At 49.3% G+C, this 25,124-nt stretch overlaps 14 non-coding genes across 14 annotated transcripts; all 14 read left to right on the forward strand.

Annotated features, from left to right (window-relative positions):
- The first annotated feature begins 394 nt into the window (after nt 1-394).
- Nucleotides 395-467, forward strand: TRNAI-AAU (transfer RNA methionine (anticodon CAU)). Its single transcript has one exon. It is a non-coding gene; the product is annotated as a tRNA-Ile (tRNA).
- Nucleotides 468-1,036: 569 nt separating this feature from the next.
- On the forward strand, nt 1,037-1,109 carry TRNAT-CGU (transfer RNA methionine (anticodon CAU)). The gene has a single exon. It is a non-coding gene; the product is annotated as a tRNA-Thr (tRNA).
- A 2,623-nt stretch (nt 1,110-3,732) lies between these two features.
- Nucleotides 3,733-3,805, forward strand: TRNAM-CAU (transfer RNA methionine (anticodon CAU)). Its single transcript has one exon. It is a non-coding gene; the product is annotated as a tRNA-Met (tRNA).
- A 565-nt stretch (nt 3,806-4,370) lies between these two features.
- TRNAM-CAU (transfer RNA methionine (anticodon CAU)) lies at nt 4,371-4,443 on the forward strand. Its single transcript has one exon. It is a non-coding gene; the product is annotated as a tRNA-Met (tRNA).
- Nucleotides 4,444-7,177: 2,734 nt separating this feature from the next.
- Nucleotides 7,178-7,250, forward strand: TRNAM-CAU (transfer RNA methionine (anticodon CAU)). The gene has a single exon. It is a non-coding gene; the product is annotated as a tRNA-Met (tRNA).
- Nucleotides 7,251-7,823: 573 nt separating this feature from the next.
- TRNAM-CAU (transfer RNA methionine (anticodon CAU)) lies at nt 7,824-7,896 on the forward strand. Its single transcript has one exon. It is a non-coding gene; the product is annotated as a tRNA-Met (tRNA).
- Nucleotides 7,897-10,987: 3,091 nt separating this feature from the next.
- TRNAM-CAU (transfer RNA methionine (anticodon CAU)) lies at nt 10,988-11,060 on the forward strand. Its single transcript has one exon. It is a non-coding gene; the product is annotated as a tRNA-Met (tRNA).
- A 2,627-nt stretch (nt 11,061-13,687) lies between these two features.
- Nucleotides 13,688-13,760, forward strand: TRNAM-CAU (transfer RNA methionine (anticodon CAU)). Its single transcript has one exon. It is a non-coding gene; the product is annotated as a tRNA-Met (tRNA).
- A 565-nt stretch (nt 13,761-14,325) lies between these two features.
- TRNAM-CAU (transfer RNA methionine (anticodon CAU)) lies at nt 14,326-14,398 on the forward strand. The gene has a single exon. It is a non-coding gene; the product is annotated as a tRNA-Met (tRNA).
- A 3,174-nt stretch (nt 14,399-17,572) lies between these two features.
- Nucleotides 17,573-17,645, forward strand: TRNAM-CAU (transfer RNA methionine (anticodon CAU)). The gene has a single exon. It is a non-coding gene; the product is annotated as a tRNA-Met (tRNA).
- Nucleotides 17,646-20,589: 2,944 nt separating this feature from the next.
- Nucleotides 20,590-20,662, forward strand: TRNAM-CAU (transfer RNA methionine (anticodon CAU)). The gene has a single exon. It is a non-coding gene; the product is annotated as a tRNA-Met (tRNA).
- A 565-nt stretch (nt 20,663-21,227) lies between these two features.
- Nucleotides 21,228-21,300, forward strand: TRNAM-CAU (transfer RNA methionine (anticodon CAU)). The gene has a single exon. It is a non-coding gene; the product is annotated as a tRNA-Met (tRNA).
- A 2,463-nt stretch (nt 21,301-23,763) lies between these two features.
- On the forward strand, nt 23,764-23,836 carry TRNAM-CAU (transfer RNA methionine (anticodon CAU)). Its single transcript has one exon. It is a non-coding gene; the product is annotated as a tRNA-Met (tRNA).
- A 569-nt stretch (nt 23,837-24,405) lies between these two features.
- TRNAM-CAU (transfer RNA methionine (anticodon CAU)) lies at nt 24,406-24,478 on the forward strand. Its single transcript has one exon. It is a non-coding gene; the product is annotated as a tRNA-Met (tRNA).
- The last annotated feature ends 646 nt before the right edge of the window (nt 24,479-25,124 follow it).

Here is a 25,124-nt window from a genome sequence, read left to right on the forward strand (position 1 = left end):
GGTCCTCCGTCGGTGGCAGCTAATCGCACTAACAACTACAGCACAGAGGCTAACTATGTTGTATTGTTATTTCGTAAAAGACACCCACTGCCACATTGGCTAATTCCGGCTAGGCTACTGCCCTGTTCATTACTGATTACCATTGTGCGCACTTAGCATCATTCCCTTAATTGGAGAGTGTTACACGTAATTTACAAACGCCGCCTCACAAACTGACCTAAGGAAAGAGATAACATTTAATGAAAGCCAATGGCTGGTACAAAATTGCGGACCCGCGTAAATCATACGCACCCGCAAGAAAATATATTCGCGGCGTCTTCAAATTGTTGGTAGCACGTAAGGAGGGCCTCAGTCTGTTCAATCTGCTACCCCTCGGAGTACACCACTAGGCGTGGCCTCGGTGGCGCAGTAGGCAGCGCGTAAGTCTAATAATCTTAAGGTCGTGAGTTCGATTCTCACCCGAGGCATTGTTTTCAGTTTTAATTCGTGGGTGTTCGTCCGCCTCTGCGGTGCTGTGGTTCCTGTTACTGTCATTCCAGGAGCTTCGCATTCATTTCCCGACTGTGCCACGATATTTGAAATATCTTTAGAGTCTTCGAACTGTGTCCACTCAACCTTCAGATTTCACCAAGGTAGAAAGTGGTACGATTCTTAGCTCAGCCATCCTCGGCGAGATTTCACGTGGTTTTCCACTTCTCCTCCAGGCAAATGGCGTATTGGTAACTAACCTAATGATCGGCCGCCTCCTTCTGTCTTCCTCGCCGGACCCATGAAATCTTACGCCACCCCCCACAAGGGCAGCTCTTCAGCATAGCAGGTGAGGGGGCCTGGGCGTGTTAGTTGTCCTCCGTCCCAGTTTTATCCCACCGACCGTCGTAAGACATACGTGCCCGCAAGGAACATACATCCGCAGCCTCCTCAAACACTTGGTAGGACGTAAGTATTAACCTACCGGCATCCTCGTAAACTGACAAAAACAGAGCATCACCTCGCGCCGAGCATCTCTGGCACCCTTCGGAGTACAGACGTTGCTGTAGCCTCGGTAGCGCAGTAGGCAGCGCGTAATTCTCGTAATCTTAAGGTCGTGAGTTCGATCCTCACTCGGGGCATTCTTTTCAATTTTGATTTATGCGTGTATTCCTCCTCTTCTGGGGTTCGATTGCCGCCACTGGGACGATTTTTTAAAGCGTTTAATGGGTCTGGACCGCTTCCACTGCCCCGGTAGGTCAACTGAGTAGAGAGGGCTTCGTCTCGTGCTCCGCGACACTGCCCTTGTGGCGGTAGAGGTGGTGTCCCTGGCCGATTCGGACGGAGAGGCGAGGCCGGGTGGTTAAAGTGATAAGAAAGAAAGATTTATGTGAACACTAATAAAAGAGTTAGATCTTCTAGTTTATCTGATTACCCTCCAGGTTCGGTTTTTCCCTAAAACTCAGTGAGGGATCCCATATCTAGTGCCTCAACGGCAGTTTCCTGGAGCTCCAGACTCTCGGTCAGGATACAACTGGAGAGGATGACGAGTACCTCGCCCAGGCCGCTTCACCTGCAATGCTGAACAAGGGCCTTTCGGGGGATGGGGAATATTGGAAGGGTTAGGCAAGGAACAGGGAACAAGGCGGCCGTGGTCTAAGTTAGGTAGCATCCAGCCATTTGGCGTCAGGAGAAGTGGAAAACCACGGAAAACCAATTTTAGGATGGCTATACTCACACCTTGCCTAAGCGTGAGTTCCTAAAATCACCTCTTTTTGAGGCCTAATCTCACACCTTGGCTAAGAGTAAGAGCTTAAAGTCACACCTTGGTGGCGCCTAACCTCACAAATTTGTGGGGCCTAGCCTCACACCTTGAATAAAAGCCTAACCAAACACCTTGGCAAAGGGTAAGGGCCTAAGCTCAAACCTTGACAAAGTGTGGGAGCCTAACCTTACACGTCGGTCGGGCCTAACCTCACCTCTTGTCTAAGAGAAAGCGCCTAACCTCAAACCTTGACAAAGGGTATGAGCCTAACCTCAAATTTTGGGGGTCCTAACCTGACACCTTGATTATGCGTAGTTGTCTAAGCTCACACCTTGGCTAAGATTAAGGGCCTAAATTCGCATCTTGACTACGAGTCAGGTCCAAACCTCAGACCTTGGCTAACATTAAGAGGCTAATCTCACAACACGGCTAACATTAAGGGCGTAAGCGCAGACCTTGCCTAAGAATGATGGCCTACCCTCCCTCCTTGACTATGTGTAAGATCAAAGCCTCACAGCTTGCCTAAGCTTAAGCGCCTAATCTCACACCTCCGTTAAGTTCACTGGCATAACTCAACACTTTGACTATGAGTAAGGTCACCGAGCTCGATAGCTGCAGTCGCTTGAGTGCTGCCAGTATCCAGTAATCGAGAGATGGTGGGTTCGAGCCCCACTGTCGGCAGCCCCGAAGATGTTTTTCCGTGGTTTCCCATTTTCACACAGGCAAATGCCGGGGCTGTACCTTAATTTAGGCCATGGCCGATTTCTTTCAATCCCTAGGGCTTTCCTCTCCCGTCGTGGCCAAAAGACCTATCTGTGTCGGTGCGACGTAAAGCAAATAGCAAAAAAAAAAAAAGAGTAAGGTCCCAAACACACAACATCGATAATATTAACGGCCTAATTTCAGAACTTCATTAAAAACAGGGGCTTAAACTCTCATATTTGTGGGGCCTAACCTCACACTTAGGTTAAAATTAAGGGCTTATCCTCACATCACGGCTAGGAGCAGGGGCTTAACCTTACACAGTGGGGCTCACACACAGGCATGGCCATAGGTCACACTCTGGCAGGCTCCTAACTTCACATCCTGCCACGGGCCTAATTCTCCCACCCTAATTGCATCCCCCGACCAGACGCCTGACGCTCCACAACACTGCCCTTGAGGTAGTAGTGGTGGGATCTCTCGATGAGTCCGAGGGATAAACCAACCGTGATGGGTAAACGTATTAACAAAGAAAGATAGTAATTTAACGAAAGATTATTTGCATTCTACCTGCGGTGCAAAGTGACTATCAACATAATTTACTTGCATGCTCATGCATTTCCACAACACATTATTCTTCCCTTTTTAATCTGTTTACCCTCCACTGTTGGTATTTCCACCGGACTCAGCGAGGAAGAAATAGACAAAGAAGGAGAAACGAAGCGGCCGGGACTTCATGTTAGGTACCATACCAGATTTCGCTTGGAGGACGAGTGGGAAACAACGGGAAACTCCTTCCAGGAGGGGTAGGAAGATTTTCGCACTCCCCTCTACTCAGTCGATATTCCGAGGTTGCGTACCACTTCGCAAGTATTGTGGCAGAGCCGGGATTCGAACCAGGTCCTCCGTCGGTGGCAGCTAATCGCACTAACAACTACAGCACAGAGGCTAGCTATGTCGTATTGTTATTTCGTAAAAGACACCCACTGCCACATTGGCGAATTCCGGCTAGGCTACTGCCCTGTTCATTACTGAGTACCTTTGTGCGCATTTAGCATCATTCCTTTAATTGGAGAGTGTTACACGTAATTTACAAACGTCGCCTCACAAACTGACATAACATAAGGAAAGATATAACATTTAATGAAAGCCAATGGCTGGTACAAAATTGCGGACCCGCGTTATTCATACGCACCCGCAAGAAAATATATTCGCAGCGTCCTCAAATTGTTGGTAGCACGTAAGGAGGGCCTCAGTCTGTTCTATCTGCTACCCCTCGGAGTACACCACTAGGTGTAGCCTCGGTAGCGCAGTAGGCAGCGCGTAAGTCTCATAATCTTAAGGTCGTGAGTTCGACTCTCACCCGAGGCATTGTTTTCAGTTTTGTTTCGTGTGTGTTCGTCCGCCTCTGCGGTGCACTGGTTCCTGTTAGTGTCATTCCAGGAGCTTCGCATTCGTTTCCCGACTGTGCCACGAAATTTGAAATATCTTTCGAAACTTCGAACTGTGTCCACTCAACCTTCAGATTTCACCAAGGTAGTAAGGGGTACGTTTCTTAGCTCAGCCATCCTCGGCGAGATTTCACGTGGTTTTCCACTTCTCCTCCAGGCAAATGGCGTATTGGTAACCAACATAAGGATCGGCCGCCTCCTTGTGTCTTCCTCGCCGGACCCATGGAATTTTACGCCACCCCGCACAAGGGCTGCTCTTCAGCATAGCAGGTGAGGCCGCATGGGCGAGTTACTTGTCCTCCTTCCCGGTCGTATCCCACCGTCGTAAGACATGCGTGCCCGCAAGGAGCATACATTCGCAGCCTCCACAAATAGTTGGTAGGACGTAAGGATTAACCTACCGGCATCCTCGTAAGCTGACAAGAACAGAGCATCACCTCGCGCCGAGCATCTCTGGCACCCTTCGGAGTACAGACGTTGCTGTAGCCTCGGTAGCGCAGTAGGCAGCGCGTAAGTCTCATAATCTTAAGGTCGTGAGTTCCATCCTCACCCGGGGCATACTTTTCAATTTTGATTTATGCGTGTATTCCTCCTCGTCTCGGGTTCGATTGCCGCCACTGGGACGATTTTTTTAAAGCGTTTAAGGGGTCTGGACCGCTTCCACTGCCCCGGGAGGTCAACTGAGTAGAGAGGGCTTCGTCTCGTGCTCCGCGACACTGCCCTTGTGGCGGTAGAGGTGGTGTCCCTGGCCGATTCGGACGGAAAAGCCAGGCCGGGTGGTTAAAGTGATAAGAAAGAAAGATTTATATGAACACTAATAAATGAGTTAGATCTTCTAGTTTATCTGATTACCCTCCAGGTTCGGTTTTTCCCTAAAACTCAGTGAGGGATCCCATATCTAGTGCCTCAATGGCAGTTTCCTGGAGCTCCAGAATCTGGGTCAGGATACAACTGGGGAGGATGACGAGTACCTCGCCCAGGCCGCTTCACCTGCAATGCTGAACAAGGGCCTTGCGGGGGATGGGGAATATTGGAAGGGTTAGGTAAGGAACAGGGAAGGAGGCGGCCGTGGTCTAAGTTAGGTAGCATCCGGCCATTTGGCGTCAGGAGAAGTGAGAAACGACGGAAAACCAATTTTAGGATGGCTATACTCACACCTTGCCTAAGCGTGAGTTATTAACATCACCTCTTTTTGAGGCCTAATCTCACACCTTGGCTAAGAGTAATAGCTTAAAGTCACACCTTGGTGGGTCCTAACCTCACAAATTTGTGGGGCCTAGCCTCACACCTTGGATAAAAGCCTAACCAAACACCTTGGCAAAGGGTAAGGGCCTAAGCTCAAACCTTGACAAAGTGTGGGAGCCTAACCTTACACGTCGGTCGGGCCTAACCTCACCTCTTGTCTAAGAGAAAGCGCCTAACCTCAAACCTTGACAAAGGGTATGAGCCTAACCTCAAATTTTGGGAGTCCTCACCTGACACCTTGATTATGCGTAGTTGTCTAAGCTCACACCTTGGCTAAGTTTAAGGGCCTAAATTCGCATCTTGACTACGAGTCAGGTCCAAACCTCAGACCTTGGCTAAGATTAAGTGCCTAATCTCACAACACGGCTAACATTAAGGGCGTAAGCGCAGACCTTGCCCAAGAATGATGGCCTACCCTCACACCTTGACTATGTGTAAGATCGAAGCCTCACAGCTTGCCTAAGATTAAGTGCATAATCTCACACCTCGGCTAAGATTACGGGCCTAACCTCAGACCTTGCCTAAGGGTAATGGCCTAACCTCAAACGTTGACTATGAGTAAGGTCAAATCCTCAGACCTTGCCTAAGCTTAAGCGCCTAATCTCACACCTCCGTTAAGTTCACCGGCATAACTCAACACTTTGACTATGAGTAAGGTCACCGAGCTCGATAGCTGCAGTCGCATAAGTGCTGCCATTATCCAGTAATCGAGAGATGGTGGGTTCGAGCCCCACTGTCGGCAGCCCCGAAGATGGTTTTCCGTGGTTTCCCATTTTCACACCAGGCAAATGCCGGGGCTGTACCTTAATTTAGGCCACGGCCGATTCCTTTCAATCCCTAGGGCTTTCCTCTCCCGTCGTGGCCAAAAGACCTATCTGTGTCGGTGCGACGTAAAGCAAATAGCAAAAAAAAAAAAAAAAAAAAGAGTAAGGTCCCAAACTCACACCATCGATAATATTAACGGCCTAATTTCAGAACTTCATTAAAAACAGGGGCTTAAACTCTCATATTTGTGGGGCCTAACATCACACTTAGTTTAAAATTAAGGGCTTAACCTCACATCCCGGGTAGGAGCAGGGGCTTAACCTTACACATTGGGGCTCACACACAGGCATGGCCATAGGTTACACTCTGGCAGGCTCCTAACGTCACATCCTGCCACGCGCCTAATTGTCCCACCCTAATTGCATCCCCCGACCAGACGCTTGACGTTCCAGAACACTGCCCTTGAGGTGGTAGAGGTGGGATCTCTCGATGAGTCCGAGGGATAAACCAACCGTGATGGGTAAACGTATTAACAAAGAAAGACAGTAATTTAACGAAAGATTATTTGCATTCTACCTGCGGTGCAAAGTGGCTATCAACATAATTTACTTGCATGCTCATGCATTTCCACAACACATTATTCTTCCCTTTTTAATCTGTTTAACCTCCAGTGTTGGTATTTCCACCGGACTCAGCGAGGAAGAAATAGACAAAGAAGGAGAAACGAAGCGGCCGGGACTTCATGTTAGGTACCATCCCAGCTTTCGCTTGGAGGACGAGTGGGAAACAACGGAAAACACCTTCCAGGAGGGGTAAGGAGATTTTCGCACTCCCCTCTACTCAGTCGATATTCCGAGGTTGAGTACCACTTTGCAAGTATTGTGGCAGAACCGGGAATCGAACCAGGTCCTCCGTCGGTGGCAGCTAATCGCACTAACAACTACAGCACAGAGGCTAACTATGTTGTATTGTTATTTCGTAAAAGACACCCACTGCCACATTGGTGAATTCAGCCTAGGCTACTGCCCTGTTCATTACTGAGTACCATTGTGCGCATTTAGCAACATTCCTTTAATTGCAGAGTGCTACACGTAATTTACAAACGTCGCCTCACAAACTGACCTAAGGAAAGAGATAAAATTTAATGAAAGCCAATGGCTGGTACAAAATTGCGGACCCGCGTAAATCATACGCACCCGCAACTAAATATATTGTTGGCAGCACGTAAGGAGGGTCTCAGTCTGTTTTATCTGCTACCCCTCGGAGTACACCACTAGGCGTGGCCTCGGTAGCGCAGTAGGCAGCGCGTAAGTCTCATAATCTTAAGGTCGTGAGTTCGATTCTCAACCGAGGCATTGCTCTCAGTTTTAAATCGTGTGTGTTCGTCCGCCTCTGCGGTGCTGTGGTTCCTGTTACTAACTGTCATTCCAGGAGCTTCGCATTCGATTCCCGACTGTGCCACGGTATTTGAAATGTCTTTCGAGTCTTGGAACTGTGTTCACTCAACCTTCAGATTTCACCAAGGTAGAAAGTGGTACGTTTCTTAGCTCAGCCATCCTCGGCGAGATTTCACGTGGTTTTCCACTTCTCCTCCAGGCAAATGGCGTAATGGTAACTATCCTAAGGATCGGCCGCCTCCTTCTGTCTTCCTCGCCGGACACATGGAATTTTACGCCACCCCGCACAAGGGCTGCTCTTTAGCATAGCAGGTGAGGCCGCATGGGCGAGTTACTTGTCCTCCTTCCCAGTCTTATCCTACCGACCGTCGTAAGACATACGTGCCCGCAAGGAACATACATCCGCAGCCTCCTCAAACAGTTGGTAGGACGTAAGAATTAACCTAGCGGCATCCTCGTAAACTGACAAAAACAGAGCATCACCTCGCGCCGAGCATCTCTGGCACCCTTCGGAGTACAGACGTTGCTGTAGCCTCGGTAGCGCAGTAGGCAGCGCGTAAGTCTCATAATCTTAAGGTCGTGAGTTCGATCCTCACCCGGGGCATTCTTTTCAATTTTGATTTATGCGCGTATTCCTCCTCTTCTGGGGTTCGATTGCCGCCACTGGGACGATTTTGTAAAGCGTTTAAGGGGTCTGGACCGCTTCCACTGACCCGGGAGGTCAACTGAGTAGAGAGGGCTTCGTCTCGTGCTCCGCGGCACTGCCCTTGTGGCGGTAGAGGTGGTGTCCCTGGCCGATTCGGACGGAGAGGCGAGGCCGGGTGGTTAAAGTGAAAAGAAAGAAAGATTTATATGAACACTAATAAATGAGTTAGATCTTCTAGTTTATCTGATTACCCTCCAGGTTCGGTTTTTCCCTAAAACTCAGTGAGGGATCCCATATCTAGTGCCTCAATGGCAGTTTCCTGGAGCTCCAGAATCTGGGTCAGGATACAACTGGGGAGGATGACGAGTACCTCGCCCAGGCCGCTTCACCTGCAATGCTGAACAAGGGCCTTGCGGTGGATGGGGAATATTGGAAGGGTTAGGTAAGGAACAGGGAAGGAGGCGGCCGTGGTCTAAGTTAGGTAGCATCCGGCCATTTGGCGTCAGGAGAAGTGAGAAACGACGGAAAACCAATTTTAGGATGGCTATACTCACACCTTGCCTAAGCGTGAGTTCCTAATATCACATCTTTTTGAGGCCTAATCTCACACCTTGGCTAAGGGTAAGTGCTTAAAGTCACACCTTGGTGGGGCCTTACCTCACAAATTGGTGGGCCCTAGCCTCACAACTTGGACAAAAGCCTAACCAAACACCTTGGCAAAGAGTAAGGGCCTAACCTCAAAACTTGACAAAGTGCGGGAGCCTAGCCTTACACCTTGGTCGGGCCTAACCTCACCCCTTGTCTAAGAGTAAGGGCCTAACCTCAAACCTTGGGGGTCCTAACCTCACAACTTGATTACGCGTAGTTGTCTAACCTCGCACCTTGGCTAAGTTTAACGGCCTAACTTGAAACCTTGACTACGAGTCAGGTCCAAACCTCAGACCTTGGCTATGATTAAGTGCCTAATCTCACACCACGGCTCACTTAAAGGGCCTAAGCTCAGACCTTGCCTAAGAATAATGGCGTAGCCTCACACCTTGAATACGAGTAAGGTCGAAGCCTCACAGCTTGGCTAAGGTTAAGTCCATAATCTCACACCTCGACTAAGATTACGGGCCTAACCTCAGACCTTGCAAAGGAGTAATGGCCTACCCTCACACGTTGACTATGAGTAAGGTCGAATCCTCAGACCTTGACTAAGATTAAGCGCCTAACCTCACACCGCCGTTAAGTTTACTGGCATAATCCCACACTTTGAATAAGAGTAAGGTCCCACCCTCACACCATCGTTAATATTAACGGCCTAACTTAACACCATAATTAAAAATAGGGGCTCCACCTCACATATTTGTGGGGCCTAACCTCACACATAGGTTAAAATTAAGGGCTTAACCTCACATCCCGGCTAGGAGCAGGGGCTTAACCTCACACAGTGGGGCTCACACAAAGGCATGGCCATAGATCATACTCTGGCAGGCCCCTAACCTCACATCCTGCCAGGCGCCTAATTCTCCCACCCTAATTGTATCCCCCGACCAGACGCCTGACGCTCCAGAACACTGTCCTTGAGGTGGTAGAGCTGGGATTTCTCGATGAGTCCGAGGGATAAACCTACCGTGATGGGTAAACGTATTAACAAAGGAAGATAGTAATTTAACGAAAGATTATTTGCATTCTACTTGCGGTGCAAAGTGACTATCAACATAATTTACTTGCATGCTCATGCATTTCCACAACACATTATTCTTCCTTTTTTTATGTTTACCCTCCAGTGTTGGTATTTCCACCGGACTCAGCGAGGAAGAAATAGACAAAGAAGGAGAAACGAAGCGGCCGGGACTTCATGTTAGGTACCATCCCAGCTTTCGCTTGGAGGACGAGTGGGAAACAACGGAAAACACCTTCCAGGAGGGGTAAGGAGATTTTCGCACTCCCCTCTACTCAGTCGATATTCCGAGGTTGAATACCACTTCGCAAGTATTGTGGCAGAGCCGGGAATCGAACCAGGTCCTCCGCCGGTGGCAGCTAATCACACTAACAACTACACCACAGAGGCTAACTATGTTGTATTGTTATTTCGTAAAAGACACCCACTGCCATATTGGCGAATTCCGGCTAGGCTACTGCCCTGTTCATTACTGAGTACCATTGTGCGCATTTAGCATCATTCCCTTAATTGGAGAGTGCTACACGTAATTTACAAGCGCCGCCTCACAAACTGACCTAAGGAAAGAGACAACATTTATGAAAGCCAATGGCTGGTTCAATATTGCGGACCCGCGTAAATCATACGCACACGCAAGAAAATATATTCGCAGCGTCCTCAAATTGTTGGTAGCACGTAAGGAGGGCCTCAGTCTGTTCTATGTGCTACCCCTCGGACTACATGACTAGGTGTAGCCTCGATAGCCAGTAGGTAGCGCAGTAGGCAGCGCGTAAGTCTCATAATCTTAAGGTCGTGAGTTCGACTCTCACCCGAGGCATTGTTTTCAGTTTTGATTCGTGTGTGTTAGTCCGCCTCTGCGGTGCTGCGGTTCCTGTTTCTGTCATTCCAGGAGCTTCGCATTCGTTTCCCGACTGTGCCACGATATTTGAAATGTCGTACGAGTCTTGGAACTGTGTCCACTCAACCTTCAGATTTCACCAAGGTAGAAAGTGGTACGTTCCTTAGCTCAGCCATCCTCGGCGAGATTTCACGTGGTTTTCCACTTCTCCTCCAGGCAAATGGCGTATTGGTAACTAACCTAAGGATCGGCCGCCTCCTTGTGTCTTCCTCGCCGGACCCATGGAATTTTACGCCACCCGCCAAGGGCTGCTCTTCAGCATAGCAGGTGAGGCTGCCTGGGCGAGTTACTTGTCCTCCTTCCCAGTCTTATCCCACCGACCGTCGTAAGACATACGTGCCCGCAATAACATACATTCGCAGCCTCCACAAACAGTTGGTAGGACGTAAGGATTAACCTACCCGCATCCTCGTAAACTGACAAAAACAGAGCATCACCTCGCGCCGAGCATCTCTGGCACCCTTCGGAGTACAAACGTTGCTGCAGCCTCGGTAGCGCAGTAGGCAGCGCGTAAGTCTCATAATCTTAAGGTCGTGAGTTCGATCCTCACTCGGGGCATTCTTTTCAATTTTGATTTATGCGTGTATTCCTCCTCTTCTGGGGTTCGATTGCCGCCACTGGGACGATTTTTTAAAGCGTTTAAGGGGTCTGGACCGCTTCCACTGCCCCGGTAGGTCAACTGAGTAGAGAGGGCTTCGTCTCGTGCTCCGCGACACTGCCCTTGTGGCGGTAGAGGTGGTGTCCCTGGCCGATTCGGACGGAGAGGCGAGGCCGGGTGGTTAAAGTGATAAGAAAGAAAGATTTATGTGAACACTAATAAAAGAGTTAGATCTTCTAGTTTATCTGATTACCCTCCAGGTTCGGTTTTTCCCTAAAACTCAGTGAGGGATCCCATATCTAGTGCCTCAACGGCAGTTTCCTGGAGCTCCAGACTCTCGGTCAGGATACAACTGGAGAGGATGACGAGTACCTCGCCCATGCCTCTTCACCTGCAATGCTGAACAGGGGCCTTTCGGGGGATGGGGAATATTGGAAGGGTTAGGTAAGGAACAGGAAAGAAGGCGGCCGTGGTCTAAGTTAGGTAGCATCCAGCAATTTGGCGTCAGGAGAAGTGGAAAACCACGGAAAACCAATTTTAGGATGGCTATACTCACACCTTGCCTAAGCGTGAGTTCCTAAAATCACCTCTTTTTGAGGCCTAATCTCACACCTTGGCTAAGAGTAAGAGCTTAAAGTCACACCTTGGTGGCGCCTAACCTCACAAATTTGTGGGGCCTAGCCTCACACCTTGGATAAAAGCCTAACCAAACACCTTGGCAAAGGGTAAGGGCCTAAGCTCAAACCTTGACAAAGTGTGGGAGCCTATCCTAACACGTCGGTCGGGCCTAACCTCACCTCTTGTCTAAGAGAAAGCGCCTAACATCAAACCTTGACAAAGGGTATGAGCCTAACCTCAAATTTTGCGAGTCCTCACCTGACACCTTGATTATGCGTAGTTGTCTAAGCTCACACCTTGGCTAAGTTTAAGGGCCTAAATTCGCATCTTGACTACGAGTCAGGTCCAAACCTCAGACCTTGGCTAAGATTAAGTGGCTAATCTCACAACACGGCTAACATTAAGGGCGTAAGCGCAGACCTTGCCTAAGAATGATGGCCTACCCTCCCTCCTTGACTATGTGTAAGATCAAAGCCTCACAGCTTGCCTAAGCTCAAGCGCCTAATCTCACACCTCCGTTAAGTTCACTGGCATAACTCAAAACTTTGACTATGAGTAAGGTCACCGAGCTCGATAGCTGCAGTCGCTTGAGTGCTGCCAGTATCCAGTAATCGAGAGATGGTGGGTTCGAGCCCCACTGTCGGCAGCCCCGAAGATGGTTTTCCGTGGTTTCCCATTTTCACACCAGGCAAATGCCGGGGCTGTACCTTAATTTAGGCCATGGCCGATTTCTTTCTATCCCTAGGGCTTTCCTCTCCCGTCGTGGCCAAAAGACCTATCTGTGTCGGTGCGACGTAAAGCTAATAGCAAAAAAAAAAAAAAAATAAGTAAGGTCCCAAACACACACCATCGGTAATATTAACGGCCTAATTTCAGAACTTCATTAAAAACAGGGGCTTAAACTCTCATATTTGTGGGGCCTAACCTCACACTTAGGTTAAAATTAAGGGCTTATCCTCACATCACGGCTAGGAGCAGGGGCTTAACCTTACACAGTGGGGCTCACACACAGGCATGGCCATAGGTCACACTCTGGCAGGCTCCTAACTTCACATCCTGCCACGTTCCTAATTCTCCCACCCTAATTGCATCCCCCGACCAGACGCCTGACGCTCCACATCACTGCCCTTGAGGTAGTAGAGGTGGGACCTCTCGATGAGTCCGAGGGATAAACCAACCGTGATGGGTAAACGTATTAACAAAGAAAGATAGTAATTTAACGAAAGATTATTTGCATTCTACCTGCGGTGCAAAGTGACTATCAACATAATTTACTTGCATGCTCATGCATTTCCACACACATTATTCTTCCCTTTTTAATCTGTTTACCCTCCACTGTTGGTATTTCCACCGGACTCAGCGAGGAAGAAATAGACAAAGAAGGAGAAACGAAGCGGCCGGGACTTCATGTTAGGTACCATCCCAGCTTTCGCTTGGAGGACGAGTGGGAAACAACGGAAAACACCTTCCAGGAGGGGTAAGAAGATTTTCGCACTCCCCTCTACTCAGTCGATATTCCGAGGGTGCGTACCACTTCGCAAGTATTGTGGCAGAGCCGGGATTCGAACCAGGTCCTCCGTCGGTGGCAGCTAATCGCACTAACATCTACAGCACAGAGGCTAGCTATGTTGTATTGTTATTTCGTAAAAGACACCCACTGCCACATTGGCGAATTCCGGCTAGGCTGCTGCCCTGTTCATTACTGAGTACCATTGTGCGCATTTAGCATCATTCCCTTAATTGGAGAGTGTTACACGTAATTTACAAACGTCGCCTCACAAACTGACATAACATAAGGAAAGAGATAACATTTAATGAAAGCCAATGGCTGGTACAAAATTGCGGACCCGCGTTATTCATACGCACCCGCAAGAAAATATATTCGCAGCGTCCTCAAATTGTTGGTAGCACGTAAGGAGGGCCTCAGTCTGTTCTATCTGCTACCCCTCGGAGTACACCACTTGGTGCAGCCTCGGTAGCGCAGTAGGCAGCGCGTAAGTCTCATAATCTTAAGGTCGTGAGTTCGACTCTCACCCGAGGCATTGTTTTCAGTTTTGATTCGTGTGTGTTCGTCCGCCTCTGTGGTGCTGTGGTTCCTGTTACTGTCATTCCAGGAGCTTCGCATTCGTTTCCCGACTGTGCCACGAAATTTGAAATATCTTTCGAGTCTTGGAACTGTGTCCACTCAACCTTCAGATTTCACCAAGGTAGAAAGTGGTACGTTTCTTAGCTCAGCCATCCTCGGCGAGATTTCACGTGGTTTTCCACTTCTCCTCCAGGCAAATGGCGTATTGGTAACCAACCTAAGGATCATCCGCCTCCTTGTGTCTTCCTCGCCGGACCCATGGAATTTTACGCCACCCCGCACAAGGGCTGCTCTTCAGCACAGCTGGTGAGGCCGCATGGGCGAGTTACTTGTCCTCCTTCCCGGTCGTATCCCACCGTCGTAAGACATGCGTGCCCGCAAGGAACATACATCCGCAGCCTCCTCAAACACTTGGTAGGACGTAAGGATTAACCTACCGGCATCCTCGGAAGCTGACAAAAACAGAGCATCACCTCGCGCCGAGCATCTCTGGCACCCTTCGGAGTACAAACGTTGCTGCAGCCTCGGTAGCGCAGTAGGCAGCGCGTAAGTCTCATAATCTTAAGGTCGTGAGTTCGATCCTCACCCGGGGCATACTTTTCAATTTTGATTTATGCGCGTATTCCTCCTCTTCTGGGGTTCGATTGCCGCCACTGGGACGATTTTTTAAAGCGTTTAAGGGGTCTGGACCGCTTCCACTGCCCCGGGAGGTCAACTGAGTAGAGAGGGCTTCGTCTCGTGCTCCGCGACACTGCCCTTGTGGCGGTAGAGGTGGTGTCCCTGGCCGATTCGGACGGAAAAGCCAGGCCGGGTGGTTAAAGTGATAAGAAAGAAAGATTAATATGAACACTAATAACCGAGTTAGTTCTTCTAGTTTATCTGATTACCCTCCAGGTTCGGTTTTTCCCTAAAACTCAGTGAGGGATCCCATCTCTAGTGCCTCAATGGCAGTTTCCTGGAGCTCCAGACTCTGGGTAGGGATACAACTGGGGAGGATGACGAGTACCTCGCCCAGGCCGCTTCACCTGCAATGCTGAACGAGGGCCTTGCTGGGGATGGGGAGTATTGGAAGGGTTAGGTAAGGAACAGGAAAGGAGGCGGCCGTGGCCTAAGCTAGGTACCATCCAGCCACTTGGCGTCAGGAGAAGTGGAAAACCACGGAAAACCAATTTTAGGATGGCTATACTCACACCTTGCCTAAACGTAATTTCCTAACATCACATCTTTTTGAGGCCTAATCTCACACCTTGGCTATGAGTAGGAGCTTAAAGTCACACCTTGGTGGGGCCTAACCTCACAAATTTGTGGGGCCTAGCCTCACACCTTCGATAAAATCCTAACCAAACACCTTGGCAAAGGGTAAGGGCCTAAGCTCAAATCTTGACAAAGTGTGGGAGCCTAACCTTACACGTCGGTCGGGCCTAACCTCACCTCTTGTCTAAGAGAAAGCGCCTAACCTGAAACCTCGACAAAGGGTATGAGCCTAACCTCAAATTTTGGGGGTCCTAACCTGACACCTTGATTATGCGTGGTTGTCTAAGCTCACACCTTGGCTAAGTTTAAGGGCCTAAATTCGCATCTTGACTACGAGTCAGGTCCAAACCTCAGACCTTGGCTAAGATTAAGTGCCTAATCTCACAACACGGCTAACATTAAGGGCGTAAGCGCAGACCTTGCCCAAGAATGATGGCCTACCCTCACACCTTGACTATGTGTAAGATCAAAGCCTCACAGCTTGCCTAAGGTTAAGTGCATAATCTCACACCTCGGCTAAGATTACGGGCCTAACCTCAGACGTTGCCTAAGAGTAAAAGCCTAACCTCGCATGTTGACTATGAGTAAGGTCGAATCCTCAGACCTTGCCTAAGCTTAAGCGCCTAATCTCACACCTCCGTTAAGTTCACTGGCATAACTCAACACTTTGACTAAGAGTAAGGTCCCAAACTCACACCATCGATAATATTAACGGCCTAATTTCAGACCTTCATTAAAAACAGGGGCTTAACCTCACATATTTGTGGGGCCTAACCTCACACTTAGGTTAAAATTAAGGTTTTATCCTCTAATCCCGGGTAGGAGCAGGGGCTTAACCTTACACAGTGGGGCTCACACACAGGCATGGCCATAGGTCACACTCTGGCAGGCCCCTAACTTCACATCCTGCCACGGGCCTAATTCTCCCACCCTAATTGTATCCCCCGACCAGACGCCTGACGCTCCAGAACACTGCCCTTGAGGTGGTAGAGGTGGGATCTCTCGATGAGTCCAAGGGATAAACCAACCGTGATGGGTAAACGTATTAACAAAGAAAGATAGTAATTTAACGAAGGATTATTTGCATTCTACCTGCGGTGCAAAGTGACTATCAACAAAATTTTTCTTGCATGCTCATGCATTTCCACAACACATTATTCTTCCATTTTTAATCTGTTTACCCTCCACTGTTGGTATATCCACCGGACTCAGCGAGGAAGAAATAGACAAAGAAGGAGAAACGAAGCGGCCGGGACTCCATGTTAGGTACCATCCCAGCTTTCGCTTGGAGGACGAGTGGGAAAAAACGGAAAACACCTTCCAGGAGGGCTAAGGAGATTTTCGCACTCCCCTCTACTCAGTCGATATTCCGAGGTTGAGTACCACTTTGCAAGTATTGTGGCAGAGCCGGGAATCGAACCAGGTCCTCCGTCGGTGGCAGCTAATCGCACTAACAACTACAGCACAGAGGCTAACTATGTTGTATTGTTATTTCGTAAAAGACACCCACTGCCACATTGGCGAATTCCGGCTAGGCTACTGCCCTGTTCATTACTGAGTACCATTGTGCGCATTTAGCATCATTCCCTTAATTGGAGAGCGTTACACGTAATTTACAAACGCCGCCTCACAAACTGACCTAAGGAAGAGATAACATTTAATGAAAGCCAATGGCTGGTACAAAATTGCTGACCCGCGTAAATCATACGCACCCGCAAGAAAATTTATTCGCAGCGTCTTCAAATTGTTGGTAGCACGTAAGGAGGGTCCTACCGGCTTGCTCGTAAATTAACAACAAAGGAGTATCACTACACTCCGGGCCTCAGTCTGTTCTATCTGCTACCCCTCGGAGTACACCACTAGGCGTGGCCTCGGTAGCGCAGTAGGCAGCGCGTACGTCTCATAATCTTAAGCTCGTGAGTTCGATTCTCACCCGAGGCATTGTTTTCAGTTTTAATTCGTGTGTGTTCGTCCGCCTCTGCGGTGCTGCGGTTCCTGTTACTAACTGTCATTCCAGGAGCTTCGCATTCATTTCCCGACTGTGCCACGATATTTGAAATGTCTTTATATTCTTCGAACTGTGTCCACTCAACCTTCAGATTTCACCAAGGTAGAAAGTGGTACGTTTCTTAGCTCAGCCATCGTCCGCGAGATTTCACGTGGTTTTCCACTTCTCCTCCAGGCAAATGGCGTATTGGTAACTAACCTAAGGATCGGCCGCCTCCTTCTGTCTTCCTCGCCGGACCCATGAAATCTTACGCCACCCCCCACAAGGGCTGCTCTTCAGCACAGCAGGTGAGGCCGCCTGGGCGAGTTACTTGTCCTCCTTCCCAGTCTTATCCCACCGACCGTCGTAAGACATTCGTGCCCGCAAGGAACATACATCCGCAGCCTCCTCAAACACTTGGTAGGACGTAAGTATTAACCTAGCGGCATCCTCGTAAACTGACAAAAACAGAGCATCACCTCGCGCCGAGCATCTCTGGCACCCTTCGGAGTACAGACGTCGCCGTAGCCTCGGTAGCGCAGTAGGCAGCGCGTAAGTCTCATAATCTTAAGGTCGTGAGTTCGATCCTCACTCGGGGCATTCTTTTCAATTTTGATTTATGCGTGGATTCCTCCTCTTCTGGGGTTCGATTGCCGCCCTGGGACGATTGTTTAAAGCGTTTAAGGGGTCTGGACCGCTTCCACTGCCCCGGGAGGTCAACTGTGTAGAGAGGGCTTCGTCTTGTGCTCCGCGACACTGCCCTTGTGGCGGTAGAGGTGGTGTCCCTGGCCGATTCGGACGGAAAAGCCAGGCCGGGTGGTTAAAGTGATAAGAAAGAAAGATTTATCATCATCATCATCATCTGTTTACCCTCCAGGTTCGGTTTTTCCCTCGGACTTAGCGAGGGATCCCACCTCTACCGCCACAAGGGCAGTGTTCTGGAGCTTCAGACTCTTGGTCGGGGGATACAACTGGGGAGTATGACCAGTACCTCGCCCAGGCGGCCTCACCTGCTATGTAGAACAGGGGCCTTGTGGAGGGATGGGAAGATTGGAAGGGATAGGCAAGGAAGAGGGAAGGAAGCGGCCGTGGCCTTAAGTTAGGTACCATCCCGGCATTCGCCTGGAGGAGAAGTGGGAAACCACGGAAAACCACTTCGAGGATGGCTGAGGTGGGAATCGAACCCACCTCTACTCAGTTGACCTCCCGAGGCTGAGTGGACCCCGTTCCAGCCCTCGTACCACTTTTCAAATTTCGTGGCAGAGCCGGGAATCGAACCCGGGCCTCCGGGGGTGGCAGCTAATCACGCTAACCACTACACCACAGAGGCGGACCGAAAGATTTATATGAACAATAATGAACGAGTTAGATTTTCTAATTTACCTGATTACCCTCCAGGTTCGGTTTTTCCCTAAAACTCAGTGAGGGATCCCACATCTAGTGCCTCAATGGTAGTTTCCTGGAGCTCCAGACTCTGGGTCAGGATACAACTGGGGAGGATGACGAGTACCTCGCCCAGGCCGCTTCACCTGCAATGCTGAACCAGGGCCTTGCGGGGGATGGGGAATATTGGAAGGGTTAGGTAAGGAACAGGGAAGGAGGCGGCCGTGGTCTAAGTTAGGTAGCATCCAGCCATTTGGCGTCAGGAGAAGTGAAAAACCACGGAAAACCAATTTTAGGATTGCTATACTCACACCTTGCCTAAGCGTGAGTTCCTAACATCACCTCTTTTTGAGGCCTAATCTCACACCTTGGCTAAGAGTAAGAGCTTAAAGTCACACCTTGGTGGGGCCTAACCTCACAAATTTGTGGGGCCTAGCCTCACACCTTCGATAAAATCCTAACCAAACACCTTGGCAAAGGGTAAGGGCCTAAGCTCAAATCTTGACAAAGTGTGGGAGCCTAACCTTACACATTGGTCGGGCCTAACCTCACCCCTTGTCTAAGAGTAAGGGCCTAACCTCAAACCTCGACAAAGTGTGGGAGCCTAACCTTACACGTCGGTCAGGCCTAACCTCACCTCTTGTCTAAGAGAAATCGCCTAACCTCAAACCTCGACAAAGGGTATGAGCCCAACCTCAAATTTTGGGGGTCCTAACCTGACACCTTGATTATGCGTAGTTGTCTAAGCTCACACCTTGGCTAAGTTTAAGGGCCTAAATTCGCATCTTGACTACGAGTCAGGTCCAAACCTCAGATCTTGGCTAAGATTAAGTGAATAATCTCACAACACGGCTAACATTAAGGGCGTAAGCGCAGACCTTGCCTAAGAATGATGGCCTACCCTCCCTCCTTGACTATGTGTAAGATCAAAGCCTCACAGCTTGCCTAAGCTTAAGCGCATAATCTCACACCTCCGTTAAGTTCACTGGCATAACTCAACACTTTGACTATGAGTAAGGTCACCCAGCTCGATAGCTGCAGTCGCTTAAGTGCTGCCAGTATCCAGTAATCGAGTGATGGTGGGTTCGAGCCCCACTGTCGGCAGCCCCGAAGATGGTTTTCCGTGGTTTCCCATTTTCACACCAGGCAAATGCCGGGGCTGTACCTTAATTTAGGCCATGGCCGATTCCTTTCAATCCCTAGGGCTTTCCTCTCCCGTCGTGGCCAAAAACCTATCTGTGTCGGTGCGACGTAAAGCAAATAGCAAAAAAAAAAAAAAAAAAAAAAAGAGTAAGGTCCAAAACTCCACAACACTGCCCTTGAGGTAGTAGTGGTGGGATCTCTCGATGAGTCCGAGGGATAAACCAACCGTGATGGGTAAACGTATTAACAAAGAAAGATAGTAATTTAACGAAAGATTATTTGCATTCTACCTGCGGTGCAAAGTGACTATCAACATAATTTACTTGCATGCTCATGCATTTCCACAACACATTATTCTTCCCTTTTTAATCTGTTTACCCTCCACTGTTGGTATTTCCACCGGACTCAGCGAGGAAGAAATAGACAAAGAAGGAGAAACGAAGCGGCCGGGACTTCATGTTAGGTACCATCCCACATTTCGCTTGGAGGACGAGTGGGAAACAACGGGAAACTCCTTCCAGGAGGGGTAGGAAGATTTTCGCACTCCCCTCTACTCAGTCGATATTCCGAGGTTGCGTACCACTTCGCAAGTATTGTGGCAGAGCCGGGATTCGAACCAGGTCCTCCGTCGGTGGCAGCTAATCGCACTAACAACTACCGCACAGAGGCTAGCTATGTTGTATTGTTATTTCGTAAAAGACACCCACTGCCACTTTGGCGAATTCCGGCTAGGCTACTGCCCTGTTCATTACTGAGTACCTTTGTGCGCATTTAGCATCATTCCTTTAATTGGAGAGTGTTACACGTAATTTACAAACGTCGCCTCACAAACTGACATAACATAAGGAAAGAGATAACATTTAATGAAAGCCAATGGCTGGTACAAAATTGCGGACCCGCGTTATTCATACGCACCCGCAAGAAAATATATTCGCAGCGTCCTCAAATTGTTGGTAGCACGTAAGGAGGGCCTCAGTCTGTTCTATCTGCTACCCCTCGGAGTACACCACTAGGTGTAGCCTCGGTAGCGCAGTAGGCAGCGCGTAAGTCTCATAATCTTAAGGTCGTGAGTTCGACTCTCACCCGAGGCATTGTTTTCAGTTTTGATTCGTGTGTGTTCGTCCGCCTCTGCGGTGCACTGGTTCCTGTTAGTGTCATTCCAGGAGCTTCGCATTCGTTTCCCGACTGTGCCACGAAATTTGAAATATCTTTCGAAACTTCGAACTGTGTCCACTCAACCTTCAGATTTCACCAAGGTAGAAAGGGGTACGTTTCTTAGCTCAGCCATCCTCGGCGAGATTTCACGTGGTTTTCCACTTCTCCTCCAGGCAAATGGCGTATTGGTAACCAACATAAGGATCGGCCGCCTCCTTGTGTCTTCCTCGCCGGACCCATGGAATTTTACGCCACCCCGCACAAGGGCTGCTCTTCAGCATAGCAGGTGAGGCCGCATGGGCGAGTTACTTGTCCTCCTTCCCGGTCGTATCCCACCGTCGTAAGACATGCGTGCCCGCAAGGAGCATACATTCGCAGCCTCCACAAATAGTTGGTAGGACGTAAGGATTAACCTACCGGCATCCTCGTAAGCTGACAAGAACAGAGCATCACCTCGCGCCGAGCATCTCTGGCACCCTTCGGAGTACAGACGTCGCCGTAGCCTCGGTAGCGCAGTAGGCAGCGCGTAAGTCTCATAATCTTAAGGTCGTGAGTTCGATCCTCACCCGGGGCATACTTTTCAATTTTGATTTATGCGTGTATTCCTCCTCGTCTCGGGTTCGATTGCCGCCACTGGGACGATATTTTTAAAGCGTTTAAGGGGTCTGGACCGCTTCCACTGCCCCGGGAGGTCAACTGAGTAGAGAGGGCTTCGTCTCGTGCTCCGCGACACTGCCCTTGTGGCGGTAGAGGTGGTGTCCCTGGCCGATTCGGACGGAAAAGCCAGGCCGGGTGGTTAAAGTGATAAGAAAGAAAGATTAATATGAACACTAATAACCGAGTTAGTTCTTCTAGTTTATCTGATTACCCTCCAGGTTCGGTTCTTCCCTAAAACTCAGTGAGGGATCCCATCTCTAGTGCCTCAATGACAGTTTCCTGGAGCTCCAGACTCTGGGTAGGGATACAACTGGGGAGGATGACGAGTACCTTGCCCAGGCCGCTTCACCTGCAATGCTGAACGAGGGCCTTGCGGGGGATGGGGAGTATTGGAAGGGTTAGGTAAGGAACAGGAAAGGAGGCGGCCGTGACCTAAGTTAGGTACCATCCAGCCACTTGGCGTCAGGAGAAGTGAAAAACCACGGAAAACCAATTTTAGGATGGCTATACTCATCCCTTGCCTAAGCGTAAGTTCCTAACATCACATCTTTTTGAGGCCTAATCTCACACCTTGGCTAAGAGTAGGAGCTTAAAGTCACACCTTGGTGGGGCCTAACCTCACAAATTGGTGGGGCCTAGCCTCACACCTTGGATAAAAGCGTAACCAAACACCTTGGCATAGATTAAGGGCCTAACCTCAAACCTTGACAAAGTGTGGGAGCCTAACCTTACACCTCGGTCGGGCCTAACCTCACCTCTTGCCTCAGAGTAAGCAACTGACCTCAAACCTTGACAAAGGATAGGAGCCTAACCTCAAACTTTGGGGGTCCTAACCTGACACATTGATTGTGCGTAGTTGTCTAAGCTCACAAATTGGCTAAGTTTAAGGGCCTATCTTCACATCTTGACTACGAGTCATGTCCAAACCTCAGACCTTGGCTAAGACTAAGTGCCTAATCTCACAACACGGCTAACATTAATGGCGTAAGTTCAGACCTTGCCTAAGAATGATAGCCTAGCCTCACACCTTGACTATGTGTAAGATCGAAGCCTAAGATTAATTGCATAATCTCACACCTCGGCTAAGATTACGGGCCTAACCTCAGGCCTTGCCAAAGTGTAATGGCCTAACCTTACACTATGACTACGAGTAAGGTCGAATGCTCAGACCATGCCTAAGATTAAGCGCCTAATCTCACATCTCCGTTACGTTCACTGGCATAACTCAACATTTTGACTAAGAGTAAGGTCCCAAACTCACACCATCGATTATATTAACGGCCTAATTTCAGACCTTCATTAAAAACAGGGGCTTAACCTCACATATTTGTGGGGCCTAACCTCACACTTAGGTTAAAATTAAGGGCTTAACCTCACATCCCGGGTAGGAGCAGGGGCTTAACCTTACACAGTGGGGCTCACACACAGGCATGGCCATAGGTCACACTCTGGCAGGCTTCTAACTTCACATCCTGCCACGGGCCAAATTCTCCCACCCTAATTGTATCCCCGACCAGACGCCTGACGCTCCAGAACACTGCCCTTGAGGTGGTAGAGGTGGGATCTCTCGATGAGTCCGAGGGATAAACCAACCGTGATGGGTAAACGTATTAACAAAGAAAGATAGTAATTTAACGAAAGATTATTTGCATTCTACCTGCGGTGCAAAGTGACTATCAACATAATTTACTTGCATGCTCATGCATTTCCACAACAGATTATTCTTCCCCTTTTAATCAGTTTACCCTCCACCGTTGGTATTTCCACCGGACTCAGCGAGGAAGAAATAGACAAAGAAGGAGAAACGAAGCGGCCGGGACTCAATGTTAGGTACCATCCCAGCTTTCGCTTGGAGGACGAGTGGGAAAAAACGGAAAACACCTTCCAGGAGGGCTAAGGAGATTTTCGCACTCCCCTCTACTCAGTCGATATTCCGAGGTTGAGTACCACTTTGCAAGTATTGTGGCAGAGCCGGGAATCGAACCAGGTCCTCCGTCGGTGGCAGCTAATCGCACTAACAACTACAGCACAGAGGCTAACTATGTTGTATTGTTATTTCGTAAAAGACACCCACTGCCACATTGGCGAATTCCGGCTAGGCTACCGCCCTGTTCATTACTGAGTACCTTTGTGCGCATTTAGCATCATTCCCTTAATTGGAGAGCGTTACACGTAATTTACAAACGCCGCCTCACAAACTGACCTAAGGAAAGAGATAACATTTAATGAAAGCCAATGGCTGGTACAAAATTGCGGACCCGCGTAAATCATACGCACCCGCAACTAAATATGTTCGCAGCGTCCTCAAATTGTTGGTAGCACGTAAGGAGGGCCTCAGTCTGTTCTATCTGCTACCCCTCGGAGTACACCACTAGCCGTGGCCTCGGTAGCGCAGTAGGCAGCGCGTAAGTCTCATAATCTTAAGGTCGTGAGTTCGATTCTCACCCGAGGCATTGTTTTCAGTTTTAATTCGCGGGTGTTCGTCCGCCTCTGCGGTGCTGTGGTTCCTGTTTCTGTCATTCCAGGAGCTTCGCATTCATTTCCCGACTGTGCCACGATATTTGAAATGTCTTTCGAGTCTTGGAACTGTGTCCACTCAACCTTCAGATTTCACCAAGGTAGAAAGTGGTACGTTTCTTAGCTCAGCCATCCTCGGCGAGATTTCACGTGGTTTTCCACTTCTCCTCCAGGCAAATGGCGTATTGGTAACTAACCTAAGGATCGGCCGCCTCCTTCTGTCTTCCTCGCCGGACCCATGAAATCTTATGCCACTCCCCACAAGGGCTGCTCTTCAGCATAGCATGTAAGGCCGCCTGGGTGAGTTACTTGTCCTCCTTCCCAGTCTTATCTTACCGACCGTCGTAAGACATACGTGCCCGCAAGGAACATACATCCGCAGCCTCCTCAAACACTTGGTAGGACGTAAGTATTAACCTAGCGGCATCCTCGTAAACTGACAAAAACAGAGCATCACCTCGCGCCGAGCATCTCTGGCACCCTTCGGAGTAGAGACGTTGCTGTAGCCTCGGTAGCGCAGTAGGCAGCGCGTAAGTCTCATAATTTTAAGGTCGTGAGTTCGATCCTCACCCGGGGCATTCTTTTCAATTTTGATTTATGCGTGTATTCCTCCTCTTCTGGGGTTCGATTGCCGCCACTGGGACGATTTTTTAAAGCGTTTAAGGGGTCTGGACCGCTTCCACTGACCCGGGAGGTCAACTGAGTAGAGAGGGCTTCGTCTCGTGCTCCGCGACACTGCCCTTGTGGCGGTAGAGGTGGTGTCCCTGGCCGATTCGGACGGAGTGGCGAGGCCGGGTGGTTAAAGTGATAAGAAAGAAAGATTTATATGAACACTAATAAATGAGTTAGATCTTCTAGTTTATCTGATTACCCTCCAGGTTCGGTTTTTCCCTAAAACTCAGTGAGGGATCCCATATCTAGTGCCTCAATGGCAGTTTCCTGGAGCTCCAGAATCTGGGTCAGGATACAACTGGGGAGGATGACGAGTACCTCGCCCAGGCCGCTTCACCCTCAATGCTGAACAAGGGCCTTGCGGGGGATGGGGAATATTGGAAGGGTCAGGTAAGGAACAGGGAAGGAGGCGGCCGTGGTCTAAGTTAGGTAGCATCCGGCCATTTGGCGTCAGGAGAAGTGAAAAACGACGGAAAACCAATTTTAGGATGGCTATACTCACACCTTGCCTAAGCGTGAGTTATTAACATCACCTCTTTTTGAGGCCTAATC

Source organism: Anabrus simplex, chromosome 5 (assembly GCF_040414725.1).
Source record: "Anabrus simplex isolate iqAnaSimp1 chromosome 5, ASM4041472v1, whole genome shotgun sequence".
Taxonomy (NCBI): domain Eukaryota; kingdom Metazoa; phylum Arthropoda; class Insecta; order Orthoptera; family Tettigoniidae; genus Anabrus; species Anabrus simplex.